Source organism: Pseudorasbora parva, chromosome 21 (genome assembly GCF_024679245.1).
Source record: "Pseudorasbora parva isolate DD20220531a chromosome 21, ASM2467924v1, whole genome shotgun sequence".
In the NCBI taxonomy this organism is placed as follows: Eukaryota; Metazoa; Chordata; class Actinopteri; order Cypriniformes; family Gobionidae; genus Pseudorasbora; species Pseudorasbora parva.
In genome coordinates this window covers 35,270,201-35,287,310 of record NC_090192.1, presented here as the reverse complement: position 1 = coordinate 35,287,310, position 17,110 = coordinate 35,270,201, and the positions used below count along the sequence as shown (strand labels likewise).

The following is a 17,110-nucleotide window of genomic DNA, read 5'->3' as shown; positions in this document are numbered from 1 at the left end:
GTTCAATTCGGCGCACAAAAAATCATGACAGAAAATGAAACTGCCGTGATGTCAAAAATGGGTGAAATAAATGTGATGGCACTGAATCACATTGATTAAATACAACTCAATTATTTCCACAAATTCAATATGCTATGAACCTAAATCAATTCAATTATATGTAGGCACCATCTCTAAAGTTATTCATATATAAAATTATTGTTTTCGAAGCTATTATTTATCGTCTCAGTGTCTATTCAAACGCACAAAAATGTGTACTCGAAATATTTAACATACGAATGTGTATGATTAACGATGTTAAAATGATTACGTTGCACCCACATACATATATATTTAGTTCCTGTGTCAGCAGCATTAAAACTCGAATTCAGATACAAAGAGCAGGACGTCATCATTAGAAATAAAGAATAAGACACTCAATGAAAAGAAAAGAAAAAGAAAAGAAAAAGCTTTTGTCGCGGGCAGAATTTATTTAAGCAATTATCTCATGCTTGAAGGGAGTAGACAGTAGGCTAAGTCTAATAGCCAAACGCTAATACAGCCGACACTTCTCGTCTTACTTTTGTCCTCTCACGCTCTAATTTGTCAGCAGAGCTGACACGGCCTTGGTAAATAAAAGAATAAACAAACAGTGCATGATAAGAGATAGTTAGCTGGGTTCTCAAGGGCTGGTCAAAAGCATCACTTGACTTGACTCTGTAAAAGGGAGATTCGCAGTGCAAAGACTTGCTTTCCCTTTGCATATCAAAGCAGCAACTACAGCCGGGTGCACACTGTACAATTTTGGCATAATTTTGACATTTGAGACCAATTTTGTGGGGGGAAAAAAAGAAAAGAAAAAAGTATTTTCATGTACAGCAGCCGACCACAGAACATTGCTGACAGGAAATGTTTTAGTATTTTAACCAGAAAATACTAAGGGAACCACCCTAAAAACTCAATAAATGCAATTTAACTTATTAACTTTAACATTACGAACTTCATACATTGGCTTCACCTTTTCTTTAGAGCATTTTGCATACCTGAGTAAACAAATTAAATGCCTCCACTGTAATTTTACCATTTAAAAAAAAAAAAGCAGCAAAAAGGCAGTTTTTGTTAATACAATTAAGTAGCCACCACACTAATTTAAAATAACATAAAAGTCTAAATAAAGTGGCATTTTGGGGTTGTGGAAACAACATTTACCATGCTAAATACACAATACTTCAGGAACTGTTAATGAATCATACAAACGGCTCCTGATGAACACAATGAACATCATCCCTGCATGCCTTTCTAGCTAAAATTTCAGTTTTGACATGAGAGTATCACGGTTCGCACCTTGGTTGGTGTATTGCGGGTTTTTCGCTTCAGTTTGAATATTGTTACACCCCTAGATGCTATGTTTCCATATAAAGTTGCAATTTCAACGTATGTGCAACATAAGAATTTCGCATAACATTTACGAACAAACCAAATTTCCATCCCATGTGTTCAAGAGAACAAAATCGTCACTTCCTGGAAACCGGTGGAAAATATCTGTATTAAAAAGTTGCTACAATCAGCTGTGACTCTTTTTCATTGATCTTGACCCTCAGAGCGATCAGACGAAATGCAGTAAACACACTCATGTTCATTTGCGTTCGGATGCCTGATGTTTAGGAACACAATCCAGTGAGGCAGTTCTGGGAGGGAATTATAGGCTACTCAACTATTTGATGGCAGACTTTGGCTCAGGCAAAGAAAATATAAGAAATATACAATGGAAGTCAAAGGGGGGCAGTTTGGTTACCCACATTCTTAAAAATATATTTTCATTTCAACAGAAGAAAGAAACTCATTCAGTTTAAAAATAGTTTTTTTAAAAGAGTAAATGATGACAGGATTTTTATTTTGGGGGGAACTATCCCTTTAAAGGTGGGGTAAGTGTTTTCTGGTAACCGTTGATGATATTTCAGATCACCAAAACAAACACACCCCTACCTCCAAAAGAGTCTCTGCCCTATTTCGAAGTTCCGCTTCACACATACTTAACCCAGGCAGCGACTATGGCCAAATCTGTGTGTTACTAATTCAGGTCGAATATTCAATGAAAAAGTTACATCACAAAAACACAACCGTTCTCATGACAACTCGATAGTAGCTACACGAGAATGGCAATCGAGCTAACAAATTACAATTATAACCAGATTACACTCTCAGAAAAAAAGGTACAGTGCTGTCACTGGGCTGGGGCGGTACATAAGGTACAAAAGTGAAAAGGTACATCTTTGTACCTAAATGGTGGACCTTTAACTAAAAACTTTTTGCATTTGCTTTAATAAGAATCAATATGTAATTTATACAGTGAAGTCTGTTTTATTTTTATATTTGTTAATTTAATTTCTTACTTGAATGCTGCTGTTAAATCCACCTACTGTAGCTGAAAAAATAAAGCACTGTTAATTTAATTTCTGATGTTGTGTATGTAATGTGTATACTTGTCACTTACACTTCTAAGTTTCATAACCAAGTTGTTTAGAATTTATGCTCATCTTTGCACTTTCATCCAGCATTTTTTCATGTGACATCCCAAAATGTGCATACAAATAGACGGATGGAAACATAGCTAGAGAATTACAAACTTACATTTTAGACTGATCCTTACACAAAGCTATACTAACTTCAACAGCTCTGTTCCAATACGATTTAAAATAAGGGCACATTGTGCATTTAAATGTATGCATTTGGCAGGCGCTTTTATTCAAAGTGCGTTTAAATTATATATGCAATTTTGAATACCAGAAAAACCCATTTAAAGTTGAAAAGTGAGACCTTTAATGCATATGAAAAGGATGGTACAACTTGTAGAAGGAAATGTTTAAATGGACTCCCTGATGGTCTAGTTCCCATACATATCCGAAGCCAAAGCCTTGACCTAATTACACTATAAGAGTGGAATCTGTTAAAGCTTTGACCAGGCTTTATCTCAGTTTGCAAATTGGCACTGAGGGCCTCATTTAATTGAAAACCCTCTTTAGTTGAAGTGGTCTACAGCTTTAGTCAATCTCATATTAATGTTAGCACATATTGTACAGTGGCCCAAAAAATGCATTTGCGATGCACTTCAAAATGTACATAACATTACGACCACCTCCGTAATATTGTGTTGGTCTCCCTTTTGCTGCCAAAACAGCCCTGACCTGTCAAGGCTTGGACTCCACTAGACCCCTGAAGGTGTGCTGTGGTATCTGGCACCAAGATGTTAGCAGCAGATCCTTTAAGTGCTGTAAGTTGAAAGGTGGGGTCTCCGTGGATCTGACTTGCAGCCCCATACGCAACAAGCGATCCTGTGCATTCTGACACCTTTCTATCAGAACCAGCATTAACTTCTACAGTAGCTCGTCTGTTTGTTCGGACCACACAGGCCAGCCTTCGCTCCCCATGTGCATCAATGAGCCTTGGTCGTCCATGACCCTGTCGCCAGTTCACAACTGTTCCTTCCATATAGTACTTTTGATAGATACACTGCAGACCAGTAACAGCCTCACAAGAGCTGCAATTTTGGAGATGCTCTGACCCAGTCATAATTTAGTCCTCATTAAAATCCTTATGCTTCCCCATTTTTCACTTCACCTGTCAGTGGTCATAATGTTATGCCTGGTGTACATCAGTCCATTACAATTGTGTCATTTAATTGCACAAAAACTGATGAACTATGCCCTACACAACAGATAAATATGTCTAAGAAATAACATGCACTATTTATTATATTGCCTCATGTAACACAATTCATGTAAACGCTTGTTGTGGCCACATCATTATGATATTTATGAGTGGCTAACCAAACAGCAGTTTTATCAGTTCTGTCTGAAACACAAGATAATCTCACAATTGTTAATAGTTCTTATCATTAATTGTTTATGGACTAAACAATGAAAATTGAGGAACATCAAATAGGAAATTGGTTTGCTAAACTGCTACACCAAACGTTTGGTAAATTCTGAGCATCTGTACTGCTCAACAACACAAACATGGCACTGAGCACTTTGTCTTGCCTCAAGTCAGTCTAGATTGAGTGTGGAGATTGGATGTGTGTTGTGTGTTCATAGTGTTGGCCTCATGAGTGTGTGTTGACCTTGTGTGTTTGTCTGCCTTGAACTGCAACTCCCATGAGGCTTTGCAGACTCTAGTCCACCGGATATCATTCTGTACACTACAGAACACAAAAGGCACAGAAGCTCATGAGGAGATTTGGGAATAGTTGCAGGGATCCTTTCCCTCACAGACTGTTCTGTCCACTTGTTTAGTCATCATTTGGCCTTACACAACTCACTTTTCCCACCACATTTTACACAGTCATATAAATTTGTATTAAAACGTATAGTATAACTGTTGTTTCAAATCAAATTCATTAATAAATCACTATAAATATTCATTAAATTAATAAATAATTCACCACAAAGTATCACTCAACATTGACTCAACATTTAGAAATATATTCTAATATAAAACGTATGCAAAATTGGTTCCCAATTTAATATTCTAATAATATTTTTTTTTATAAAATATAAATAAAATAAAATGCCTTATTTATTGAAAATGTATAAATACAATGTATTATAGCAAATGTATAAGTAATTCGCTACAAGTACCAATATGTATTAATATAATACATAATTCACTGTAACAAATATCAATATTAATTTAAAAAGTGATATTTCATTCAAAATGTATATATGTATATCTAATTTAGTATAAAAATACTATTTATTCAAAATGTATAAATTCATTAAAAGTATCAACATTCAAACGTGTGTGTGTGTGTGTGTGTGAGAGAGCCTGTTTATGTGGTTTATGAGGACACAAATTTGTATAACTACATGGGTATTACACTGGTATTACACTATAAATGTGGTTTATGAGGACATATCAAATGTCCTCATAATTCAAATGGCCTTAAAAACATACTAAACGATGTTTTTTTGAGAAAGTAAAAATGCAGAATGTTTCCTGTGATGGGTAGGTTTAGGGGCAGGGGCAGTGTAAGGGGATAGAAAATACGGTTTGAACAGTATAAAAACCATTACGCCTATGGAGAGTCCCTGTAAACCACATAGACCAACGTGTGTGTGTGTGTGTGTGTGTGTGTGTGCGTGCGTGCGTGCGTGCGTGCGTGCGTGCGTGTGTGTTATATATATATATATATATATATATATATATATATATATTATTAATATTCAAAATTGTATATTTAATGAAAATGTAAAAATAACTTACTACAATTACCAATATGCATTCATAGCATACATAATTCTCCTTAACAAATGTCAATTAAAAAGTTATATTTAATTCAAATTGTATATAGTGAAATGTGTATCAACACTCACATTTTAATATTTAATGAAAATATATTAATATTTACTGTGATAATTAAGTATAAATTATTCACTAAAAGTATCAATATTATAAATGTATATTTATTTCAAATGTACTAATATAATTTACTACAAAAACGATTATTTCAAAATGTATAATTTACCATAAAATTTATCAAAATATATTTAAATAAATATATAAATATAATTTATGATAAAGTATCAATATCAGCTAAAGTTAAAAAGTTTTCTGAAATCAATTGTGAATTGAGAGTTCTTGCCTATGTAGATCATTCCAGTCACTTATGAGAGATCACTTCAGTTTATGATTATAGAACCATCTGTCTGTCACTTCTGAAGCGGAAATGGAAACCCCGATGGGTCCTGTACAGCTGAGGCCAATGACCTTTAACCTTCACACCTGAACAAGACTGATGTCCCTACATAGCTCCCACACTGTCAGCCATCTCAGATCTCGCAAAAAAACGTTTGGCTATTGCTGTTCGATTACATAAGAAATCTTTCATGAAGCATATGCAGCCATAGTTTATGTATCACTTGCCCTACAGCACAAGCTTGACTTTCTTTTGTCTTTGCTTGACGGATAATAAATAAATAAACAAATCAAAGAATGAATCTGCAAATGAATGAATAATGCCACCATCTGTTGATGACAATCTAAGATGCCATAAAGTCGATTTCTTTTTACGCCTCTGCGGAGATATACAGAGAGCCAGACCTTTCAAAAGCCATCATGTCTTCGCTAAACGGCCGCCATATTTCACGTAAATGCCTCGGTCACCTTCTTACCTTGTTTTGTGCAGCATAAACAGCCAATGCCTGCATGTCTCTCTGACCATTTCGTACATATTTTACTGTTTTGTCCATTGAAAAGTCATTGAAGGAGAGCAAGCAATAATCCACAATCTGTTAGGTTTCTGTAAGAACAGGCTGGCCTTTTTGTTGTTTATGTCGGAGATTGAAGCTCAAGCAGTTGGTGACATTTGCTGCTGTGATCTGACAGAATTACAGGCATAATCCAAGTAATTGTTCAGTCACTACTGGCAGCATTTTTGATGCAAATATGAGCGACTGACTAAAGATACAATGATACGTATACTATATTGATTAATCGCTCAATCGCATCTAGCATAAAAGTCTGTGTTCACATAATATATGTGAGTATATATTTATATGTGTGTGTGTGTGTGTGTGTGTGTGTGTGTGTGTGTGTGTGTGTGTGTGTGTGTGTGTGTGTGTGTGTGTGTGTGTGTGTGTGTGTGTGTTTGGGCTGGGCAATATGGCAAAAAAAATTTATTACATAAAAATATGTAATTAATATTGTGTAATTAATATTAATATTGTTGTTTTTAATATTGTGATATATTATTACAATTTATTTTATAATTTAAATTTTATTAAAATTTATAAAATATTTGGTTTTCAATTTATTATAGGGGTGGGCGATCCATATCGAGTTGAAAAAATATCTCGATATATTTTAAATATCGAGATATTTTTTCAACTCGATATGGATTTGGACATATCGTATATCTCGATATATTGTTTATATTTAATTCTGATTCCGCCACTTTGCTTGTTTGCCTTCCCTGCGTTGTGCTCGCGCACCTCCCACCTCTTGCTTTTGTTCCCCCTCCCCTCGCGTGTTGTCTCATTGAACACTGCTGCTTCCGCAACCAGGTGAGAATTAGTCATCATGTTGACAAGCGCGTGCGTTGTTCAGGACTCAGTTTAGAGACCATGTTTTCCTTCTAACACAACTGCTTGCTAAAATTCATAAAGAAATATTGATGTTCATCATAGTTCAAATCGCAAGTTTCACCCACAGTCAGGTTGACACTATTGGTGCGAGACGCGGTCATGCCAGTTTATTTTGTGTCTAACTGATCGCATGGTTTTCTGTTAAAATGTCAAAATGAACGCATATCATTTGGAAACATTTAAAAAGTATTGCAATATCATTACTATTATTATTTTGTCAGCTTTATCACGTGATTATGATGAATAGGTCTATGCATGTTTTAACAAAGAGGGAAAAACGCGACAACCCGGGTGTCCTGAGAAACGCGGTGCTCTTCTGTAAGTTGTACTGTATCATATTATCATATAGCCTACCTTCTGACATTCATATTTCGTTCAGTAACTGCAAAAGAAGTGAAATTCAGCTCATGTGTAGCCTACATGATCCGCATGATGAGTTTGAATTTTGTCAAACATCACTGTTTGAATTTTGATACAAATTTAACAGGAAATTGTACCACAAAATCAGTTTATTTATATCTCAGTCATGCCCCCATCTTTCTGCAAAATGCTTACTGTTTACTTTAAGTATAAAAAAGGGAGTCTTTGATACATCTTTTGAAAGAATGAAATAAATGAAAAGAAGGCAATATTATTTATTTTCTTTTACAGTTAAATTATTATTATATATGTAATAAATAAAGTAGCAATTTTTTTTTAAAGTAGCAAAACTTTTTAAAAAAAAATTAAAGTAGCAAAAGCACTTTGTTCCTACATGAACTGACTACCTCTTTGCACTTCAATAAAAATAAAAATAAAGAATTTGTGGTATTTGGCATATTTGTTTTTGCTGTAGTTTTTAGGGGGGTATTTTTCCTGTAAAGATATCGAGATATGTATCGTATATCGAGATATATATTTTGCTCCATATCGCCCAGCCCTAATTTATTATACTTTAAATTATAATGTATTTATGTGATGCAAAGCTGAATTTTCGGGATCGTTACTCCAGTCTTCAGTGTCACATGATCCTTCAGAAATCATTTTAATATTCTGATTTATTATGAGTGTTGGAAACAGTTCTGCTGCCGAATATATTTGATGAATAAAAGGCTCAAAAGAACTGTATTTATTCAAAATAACAAATGTTCAAACAATATAAATCTCCTTTACTATCAATTTTGATCAATTTAACACATCCTTGCCAAATAAAATTATTAATTTATTTCAAAAAAAGAAAAAAGAAAACCTAATTTTTTACTACGCAGTAACACATTTCTGAGTGAAGAGCCACTGAAGACTAACAATGTGTTCTCTTCAGAGGGCAGTAAATCATGTGTTCGGATCATTTTCATCACTGATGAATTATCAACATGTCTAATTGTAACATTTGCACAATTTTTTTTTTTAAAAACGAAGATTTTGTGATTTAAAAATAATAAAATCGCGGCAAAACATTACATTCTAATAAAAATAAAAAAATTAAAAAAAATTCACCCAGCCATTGTGTATATATACGGTACATATACACACGTGTATATACATATATATATATATATATACATATATATATATATATATATATATATATATATATATATATATATATATATATATATATATATATATATATATATATATATATATATATATATCTACACACACACACACACACACACACACACACACACACACACACACACACATATTGTATACAGTATAGTGTTAATATTTACATGCAAGTAATTTCAGCTTAACGTGTTAAAAATATTGTAATTAACGCAGTATTCATTTTTCATACAATATATGATCACCACTTATTGATGCAACTGCTTTTAAACCATTCAAGCGTGACAAGACAAAAAGAATGCACTGTCTGTGAATGTCCTGTCTCTGTGACACACAACATACAAACACACAACTGGCAGATACAGACAGATGAATATTCTCCTTCGTGCTTGAACATACAATAACACACACAATTAAGCCAAATAATTTTATAAATTGGGGGCGGGACAATTTCATCGAGACAGTAGCAGTATTGATATCAGTGATCTGGCCTTCAATCATAAGATGCCATTAATTTAAAGTAGTATTAAAGTATTTAATATATAATGTATGTTGCTGCTACATTAATTTGGAGAACTGTGAAATTACAACATTATAAAATATTACATTACAAAATACATTTAAACGATTAACAATAATAATAACTCATAATATATATCAGTGATATATCAGGTGATAGCTATGCTTGGTTGACTTTGTATAAAGTACCACATACACATTACAGGTATGGTACGGTTTCAAAATTTTATTACATTAAATCTTAAAACATATAGCCATTAAAAACACTTTTTTTTTTAAAACAACTCTTTATAGAAGTGAACCATTTAAAATGATAAGAATGCAGCTTTCTCAGAAATAGACTGATGAAATGAGACTTTTCCATTAAAGTAACTGATAGATAAACAACCTGAACCCTCACAATATTCTTAGTGACCTCATTATATAAGGCTCTTAGATAAATGTCATTAAATTAAACTGAATTGTATATTCAAAAAATATGTTGAATTGATCAAAACACATTACATGTTAAACTGTTTCAAGGAACTGATGTTCTGGTGACAGAGAATTTGATCATCATCAGCTTCACGAGGACAAACACAGCAGAGGCCAATTACTTGAATTTCCTTGGCTGTTTTAAATTAATATTAAGTGCAAGATTAATTATTTGAGTGGCATATTAGCTCAGTAAGATGCACAAAACTACACTCCTGGGTTAAAAAAAAGCCTAAACACTAAGCTTTTAAATGTCTTAAACACAAATTATTGGTCAGGAAATTACCAAAATGTAAGCAAATGCACTAAGGCAAAAAGCCACTGCTGTCTCAGAAAAACATCAAAGACAGAATTACGTTTTTTGGCAGATCTTTGTGTGGAGTGATGAATCAATGAAACACGAGCTGCATGGTGATGATCCAGAGCGGTGTCTTCGAAATTCTGCAGAGAAATATAATAATAAATGCACTCTACCACAGTGAAGCATGAAGGAAGAGTGCCACTGTGTGTGGAGCATTTTTATTTGCTGGTATTGGTGAGATGCTTCACTGTGAAAGGTCATAATGCTTTGGAGTACAGGAGAATATTGCAGAATGGCTTGCTTGTAGAGCAATGATTGCCTATGTAGACCAATCAGGGTGCCAATGCTGACCCCTGTCCACCGCCAACAGTGGGCAAGCAAGCATCAGAACTGGACCACGGAGCAATGAAATAAGAAGGCCTTGTTTGATGAATCATGTTTTCTTTACATCACGTGGATGGCCAGTGTGTGGATCACGTGGATGGCCACATGGCACCAGGATGCACTATGGGTAGAAGGCAAGCCGGCGGAGGCAGTAATGTTTAAATCCATGTTCTGCTGGGAGATCTTGGGTCCTGCCATCCATGTGGATGTCACTTTGACATGTATCACTAACCTAAGCATTGTTGCAGACCATGTACACCCTTTCATGAAAAAGGTATTCCCTGGTGGCTGTGGCTCTTTAAGCAGGATAATGTGCCCTGCCACAAAGCAAAAATCATTCAGGAATGGTTTGAGGAGCACAACGAGTTTGAGGTGTTGACTTGGCCTCTAAAGATCTCAATCCAATCGAGCATCTGTGGGATGGACTGAACTAAGATCCATGGGGGCCCCAATTCGCAACTTAAAGGAATGCTGCTAACATCTTGGTGCCAGCAACCACAGCACATCTTGAAGAGTCTAGTTACTCCATGCCTCGACAGGTCAGGGCTGTTTTAGCAGCAAAAAGAGGACCAATATTACTAGGAAGTTGGTTATAATGTTGTGCCTGATGTATTTTTGTAAATTTCGAGTAGCACGCTACAATTTAGCACTGACACATTTAGATCAAATCAAGTGAACAAAACTCAAAATTCACTAAGAGAATTATAGCAGCCATCCTACTGTCTAGACAACAATAAACGTGAACAAAACAAAACACTACTTTTATATTTTGCTGCATTTGGTTCGTTGTGAAAATGAAGCTCCTGGCAAATGAAAAGTGCATTCATTTGTCCATAACACTCTTTTTAGTGTCTAATATTGTGCGGGTTATAGTTAAAATGATGCTGTTAGTGACATTACTTCTCTAAACATGACTAATTCAGTCCTGTGCTAAACTGACACATCTGAATGTATTATCAGATGGACATATTGTACTAGCAGTACGCATTCAGTTTATAGATGTCATTATGCAGTATTTTTCATAACAAGTACAGAGTGTGAGGTCTTTAATGTGCTTTATATTGTAGACTCTAATGGAAATGTTACATTGTGATAAGGAAAAAGAACTGTACGGCCTCTATACCCATTAAATCAAGCATTTCAGGATATATAAGAGTTATTATTATTTGATTTCATAACCACACATTTGTTTCCGCTACCTCTCTTGGACAGCTCTCAATCTCCCTCCTACCTTCAACGCCTGGCAATTCTTTGCTAATTCTTGAAATCGATGCAGGACGAGATAAATAATTCAGCAGCCGGCCACACACTGAGCGACTGCGGTGGCTTTGTTTGCATGAAAAGGAGATGCGCAATACCGTTTGTCCGACTCTGTTGGAGTCACACCTTGTGACACACACACTCCCTATACTATCAAAAAACACACAGACACGGCAAGATTTGCTTTCAGACCCCTGCGGGTCACACCAAGACCCTCGCTGTGATGAAAATAGCTATAAAACAAAATGTATAGGAAAACCACAAAATCAGGAGGAGTATCCTGATTCGTCAGTTGTCCAGCAGATGCATGAGCGGCTCAGCCGTAACCTAGATTTAAAGAACCTGCAACTGTCTAAGGTAGAAACAAATGGGCAGAGATCACAGCCTAAATAAATGAAGAGGCATCCTCTGAAGACCTAGAACGACAGCCCACTCCATCCTAAAACAGGTAGAATAGAGCTACTCACCTCTGGATTCCGTCTCCTTGACCTGTTCACAAATCTCAAGCTTAGCTGCAAGAGTTTCTCCCTCCGCTGATCAATGGGATCCCCTCTCCAGCCTGCGAAACACAAGGAGCAAGTGCTATTGAGCTTGAGACTCCACCATAAAGTCACATACTGTGGTTTAAAAATATCAAAACGGCCATTTAACTGCAAGTCACGTCTTAAAAACATTCAGTAACGCATTGAAAAGGCACGTGTCACCTGTTTTTCAATAATTCTGTTTTAAAATTATAACCTGATACACTTGATTATTTGTGACAAGCTCAATTTGCATCTCATTATAGTCATGGCACAGACATCTGGCAGAATTTCTCATTAGGAATCCAACAAATCCTCAGGCCTATTATTATTATTATTGTTTTTCTAGTTCACTTTTTACACTTTCTTTCTGGTAGGAACTACAACAAGCTTCTTTCCATGACATCACTAACCCTAAAATGTACATAAACCCAACCCCCGGGAACACACACTTACACTTTACACTTTATACTTATGCATTTGGCAGACGCTTTTATCCAAAGCGACTTACATTACATTCAAGGTACACATTTAACATTTTGGTGATTCTTGCTTTCCCTGGGAATCGAACCCATGACCTTGGCATTGCTAGTGCCATGCTCTACTGTTTGAGCTATAGGAAAGACACAACAAAGGCCACGTTGAGAAGAGGAAGAGTTGTTGTAGTCGATCACATTTGGGAGTCTGCTCAAGCTGTCCCATCCATCGTATCCAATTTATTGTACGTAATATATGCAATAGCATGTCATAGCAAAAAACAAAACAAAAAAAGACTCAAAAAAGTCTTTTTGAGTCTCTCCATCATTGTCTGACTCTGGTTTCAACATAAAAGGTTAAACAGTTTCTGACCCTTTCAGTGCATGTCTGCGCGAGGTAATCGGAGCTGCTAAAGGCGTGCGAATTCAGACACTCGGAAGGTCGTGAGATATTGCAGACGCTACGAGTCATTTAATTTGATCATCGCATCAAATCAGCTGGTACACGGCACGACTGTTTGCCCCGCGAGCCGGCCGCGATCACACGAGTTTTTGTGTCACTGACACTGGAGCTTTCAATGTTGCTGCTATAGCTTCAGATACTAAAAATAAAGAAAAAATTTGTGCAAATGATCTGTTGAAAAGCAAAGAACAGTAGTAGCCATTCCTTTTAACCGAAACAACCAGAGGGAGAGAGAAGAGTGCACGTGAGAGAGAGAAAGTGTGTGTGTGTGTGTGTGTGTGTGTGTGTGTGTGTGTACGCAGTATGTTTGCAGCCACTGAGCCTATAATAGTCATAGATTGAGCCTATGTGACGTGCTTGTGCATGATTTGGCAATTGGGGACTGCCATATGCTAGTAAAAATCGGGCCGACTCCCCGAACTTTTTAAACATGTTTAAAAATTATCGTAAGGTCGGGAGGTGCTCTTAACGTCTTCGGCTCGTCTCGTATTTCCTCTCACACGGTGCGAGCCGCGACCATACGAGCATCCACGATGTCCACGCGATTTCTCCTGAGAAAAAAAAATCGTCTGCGAGTTCGTACGACAGCAAAAATCGCACCGTGTACGCCCGCCTTAACACAAGCACCTGAAGCTCCGCCCTCTTCTTGACAGCAGCTCATTTGCATTTAAAGGGACACACACAAAATCAGTAAATTTTTGCTCACCCTCAAAATGTAACAATTTTGACATGCTATAAAAAATGATCTGACTTGAAGATGATTTCACATACACACTCTGGGAACATATTGAAATAAATCATTGAAGAAAGGTTTAAGGCTGTCATAATGCTTCAGTTTTCGAAGACCTAGAAATTTTAATATAGGAAAATCAATAAACTACACAATTCTCACCGATCTAGATAAACTGCACGATTCTTGCCATTCCAGTTCATTATGACATATTTAAAATGCATTACTTTTACATAACACAAACTGTAAAATGATTTTGCATTTTTTTGTAGTAAACATAAATTATTTGGAATCCAAAAGAGATAAAATTATGCATAACACCCACCTATTTTTATTTTAAATTAAAAAAAATTTTAAATTACTGCAGAAAAATACTCCATGATATATCGTCAAGCGTGCCTATCTGAGCGATATGGAGAGTAGTTCAATATTTCAACAGATCTTTCCTACCCATTTACAACCACTCAAAATACTTGTCAAGTCTCGTTGCAAAAAACAAGTCAAGTGGAAAATTAAACCACCTGCAAACTGTGAGAGAGATTAAAACAGTTCCAAATACTTCATATGATACTAATAGTGAGGGATAATAAATATTTTTTTCAATTATGTATAACAATCCAGCACGTGATATAATTGTTGCTTGCAGCCATATTTGACATGCAAAGTTCAGTCAAAAAAGTAAATCGATTTAAAAGGACCTTTGCATTTCCATTTGTTTTATGAGCCAAACTGATAAACAAGTCATCAATGCTTGCCACACACATTCATACTGAGTTAAGTTTCAAAGTGGCCCGTAATTACTCCTCCCACAGACTCACCATAACCGATTTCCCTGAAAAGTCCAAATATAGTGAGTACGGTTAGAAACAGAGACCTATCCAATGATACATTTCAGTGTGGAAAAATAGCCTTCTGTTCATTGATTTGAACCTTACACATGACATAAGCTAAGCGTGTGTTCCTGGAATATGTTTTGGAGCCCGTCGCCCACATGTCTGCTCTAGGAAAATCATTCATTCAAACGGTTTTAGGAGGAATTCGCAGCACTCATGTGTAATTAGAAGCCTGGAGAGCGCTACTGCACAACATGCCCTAACAGGACTGAATAACGATGTTGAATCTATAATAAAAAGGAAAAAAATTGTTTTATCTGGGTCTTGAAAATAAAATCAAAATATTGGGAAAAGGGCATGAAAAATAATTGCATCTTGTGGTTTAAAAGCTGTCAGTGTAATATGATTGTGCAGAAAGGTTTTATCATCATCTTCAAATGACTGACAGCATATATGCGCGCCCCTGGGAATCTATAATTGGTTATTGGTTTTAACAAATAAAACAAACATAATAGTTGTATCACATTGTATTTATTCAACACTTTGCGTAACCAAACTGTGTTTAGGGCACTATATAAAATCAGTTAGTCTTTTTCCAAAATTGCATTATTTTATTTTTTGTATCAAATGCATTTCTTTTTTTAATTTTAAATAAAATTTTATAAATCAACAAATATGTCCAATTAACTGAAATCACGAAACAATTTAGTTCAACAAAACATTTTTAGAGCCCTATGATATCCGTTTGATTTCCCCCAACATTTTTCGTTTTCCGTGTGAATTTTTTCTGAATTAATTTTCATGATTTAATAAAACTTTAATAACCAAAGGAAAGAGCATATCTAAGCAATTCAATACAGAAAACTTTTAAATTTTACAATATAGCGTCTTATGGGATGTTTATTGTGTCTTATTTTTGTACATTTAATCAAGTGAAAAAGAACTAATCCAATTATTTTTTGGCTGCACAAGAGAGGTTTACTGTTAAAATTAAAACATGTAAGAATAGCTGTGCCATTCCTTAAAAAATTAAATTGTAATCATTTTACTATTAAAATTATGGCGAGAAGTACATTCTACTTTTCAACTAATAGTAATATATTTCACAATTTAAACCAAACTTGGTTGCGATGAAGACTTTCTGTATGTGACTCTTCAGACTCTTATCATCTGATCGTGGTTGTATCTCTCTATTAGTGTTACTCGATCTTAGCGCTGCATTTGATACTATCGATCACAATATTCTTCTGAATAGAATCGAAAATTATGTTGGCGTTAGTGGAACTGCTTTGGCATGGTTTAAATCGTACTTATCTGACCGTTATCAGTTTGTAGCAGTAAATGAAGAGATGTCACACCGATCACAAGTTCAGTATGGGGTACCGCAAGGCTCAGTGTTAGGACCGCTGCTTTTCACCCTGTATATGCTACCACTGGGAGATATCATTAGGAAGCATGGCGTTAGTTTTCATTGTTATGCTGACGATACTCAGCTCTATATTTCCTCACGCCCTGACGAAACCTACCAATTCACAAGATTAACGGAATGCATAGCTGATATAAAAAATTGGATGAATAGTAATTTCCTGCAACTTAATTCAAATAAAACTGAATTTTTAATTATTGGACAGAAAAGCTCCACAAGTAGTAGCCGAGAATACTGTCTAACACTTGATGACTGCTCTGTCAAGCCCTCGTCGTCAGTGAGGAACCTGGGTGTGCTCTTTGATACCAATCTTTCATTTGAAAGCCACGTTTCTAGCATCTGTAAAACCGCATTCTATCATCTTAAAAATATATCTAAATTACGGCACATGCTTTCAATGCAAAATGCTGAACAGTTAGTACATGCGTTCATGAGCTCAAGGCTAGATTATTGTAATGCTCTACTGGGTGGTTGCCCTGCTCGCTTAATAAACAAACTCCAGCTAGTCCAAAACACCGCAGCTCGAGTTCTTACATGAACCAGGAAGTATGATCATATTAGTCCAGTTCTGTCAACACTGCACTGGCTCCCTATTAAACATCGCATACATTTTAAAATCTTGCTTATTACTTACAAAGCACTAAATAGTTTAGCTCCCCGGTACTTAAGCGAGCTCTTAACGCATTATACCCCATCACGTCGATTGCGGTCTCAAAACTCTGGCCAGTTGATAATACCTAGAATATCTAAATCAACTGCAGGCGGTCGATCATTTTCCTATTTAGCTCCTCAACTCTTGAATAGTCTTCCTAGCATTGTTCGGGAGGCAGACACACTCTGTCAGTTTAAATCTAGACTAAAAACACATCTCTTTACTATGGCATACACATAGAACATTTTTAACTTTCATTATTCAATTCAATTGACTGATTGTTAGGCTGCATTAACTAGGTCAGCCGGAACCGGGAACACTTCCCATAACACCTGATGTACTCGTTACATCATAAAAAGAGTGACATCTACGCTAATGTTAGTCTCTCTGTTTATCCCGAGG

At 35.7% G+C, this 17,110-nt stretch overlaps 1 protein-coding gene across 2 annotated transcripts in view; it reads right to left on the bottom strand.

Annotated features, from left to right (window-relative positions):
• The window catches only part of LOC137056245 (cadherin-18), a 331,361-nt gene that overhangs the window by 227,687 nt on the left and 86,564 nt on the right, over positions 1–17,110 (bottom strand). For both annotated transcript variants that reach the window (XM_067430266.1, XM_067430265.1), the window contains exon 2: positions 12,075–12,166. The gene's annotated coding sequence lies outside the window, so the exon portion shown is untranslated. The remainder of the gene's footprint in view (positions 1–12,074; positions 12,167–17,110) is intronic.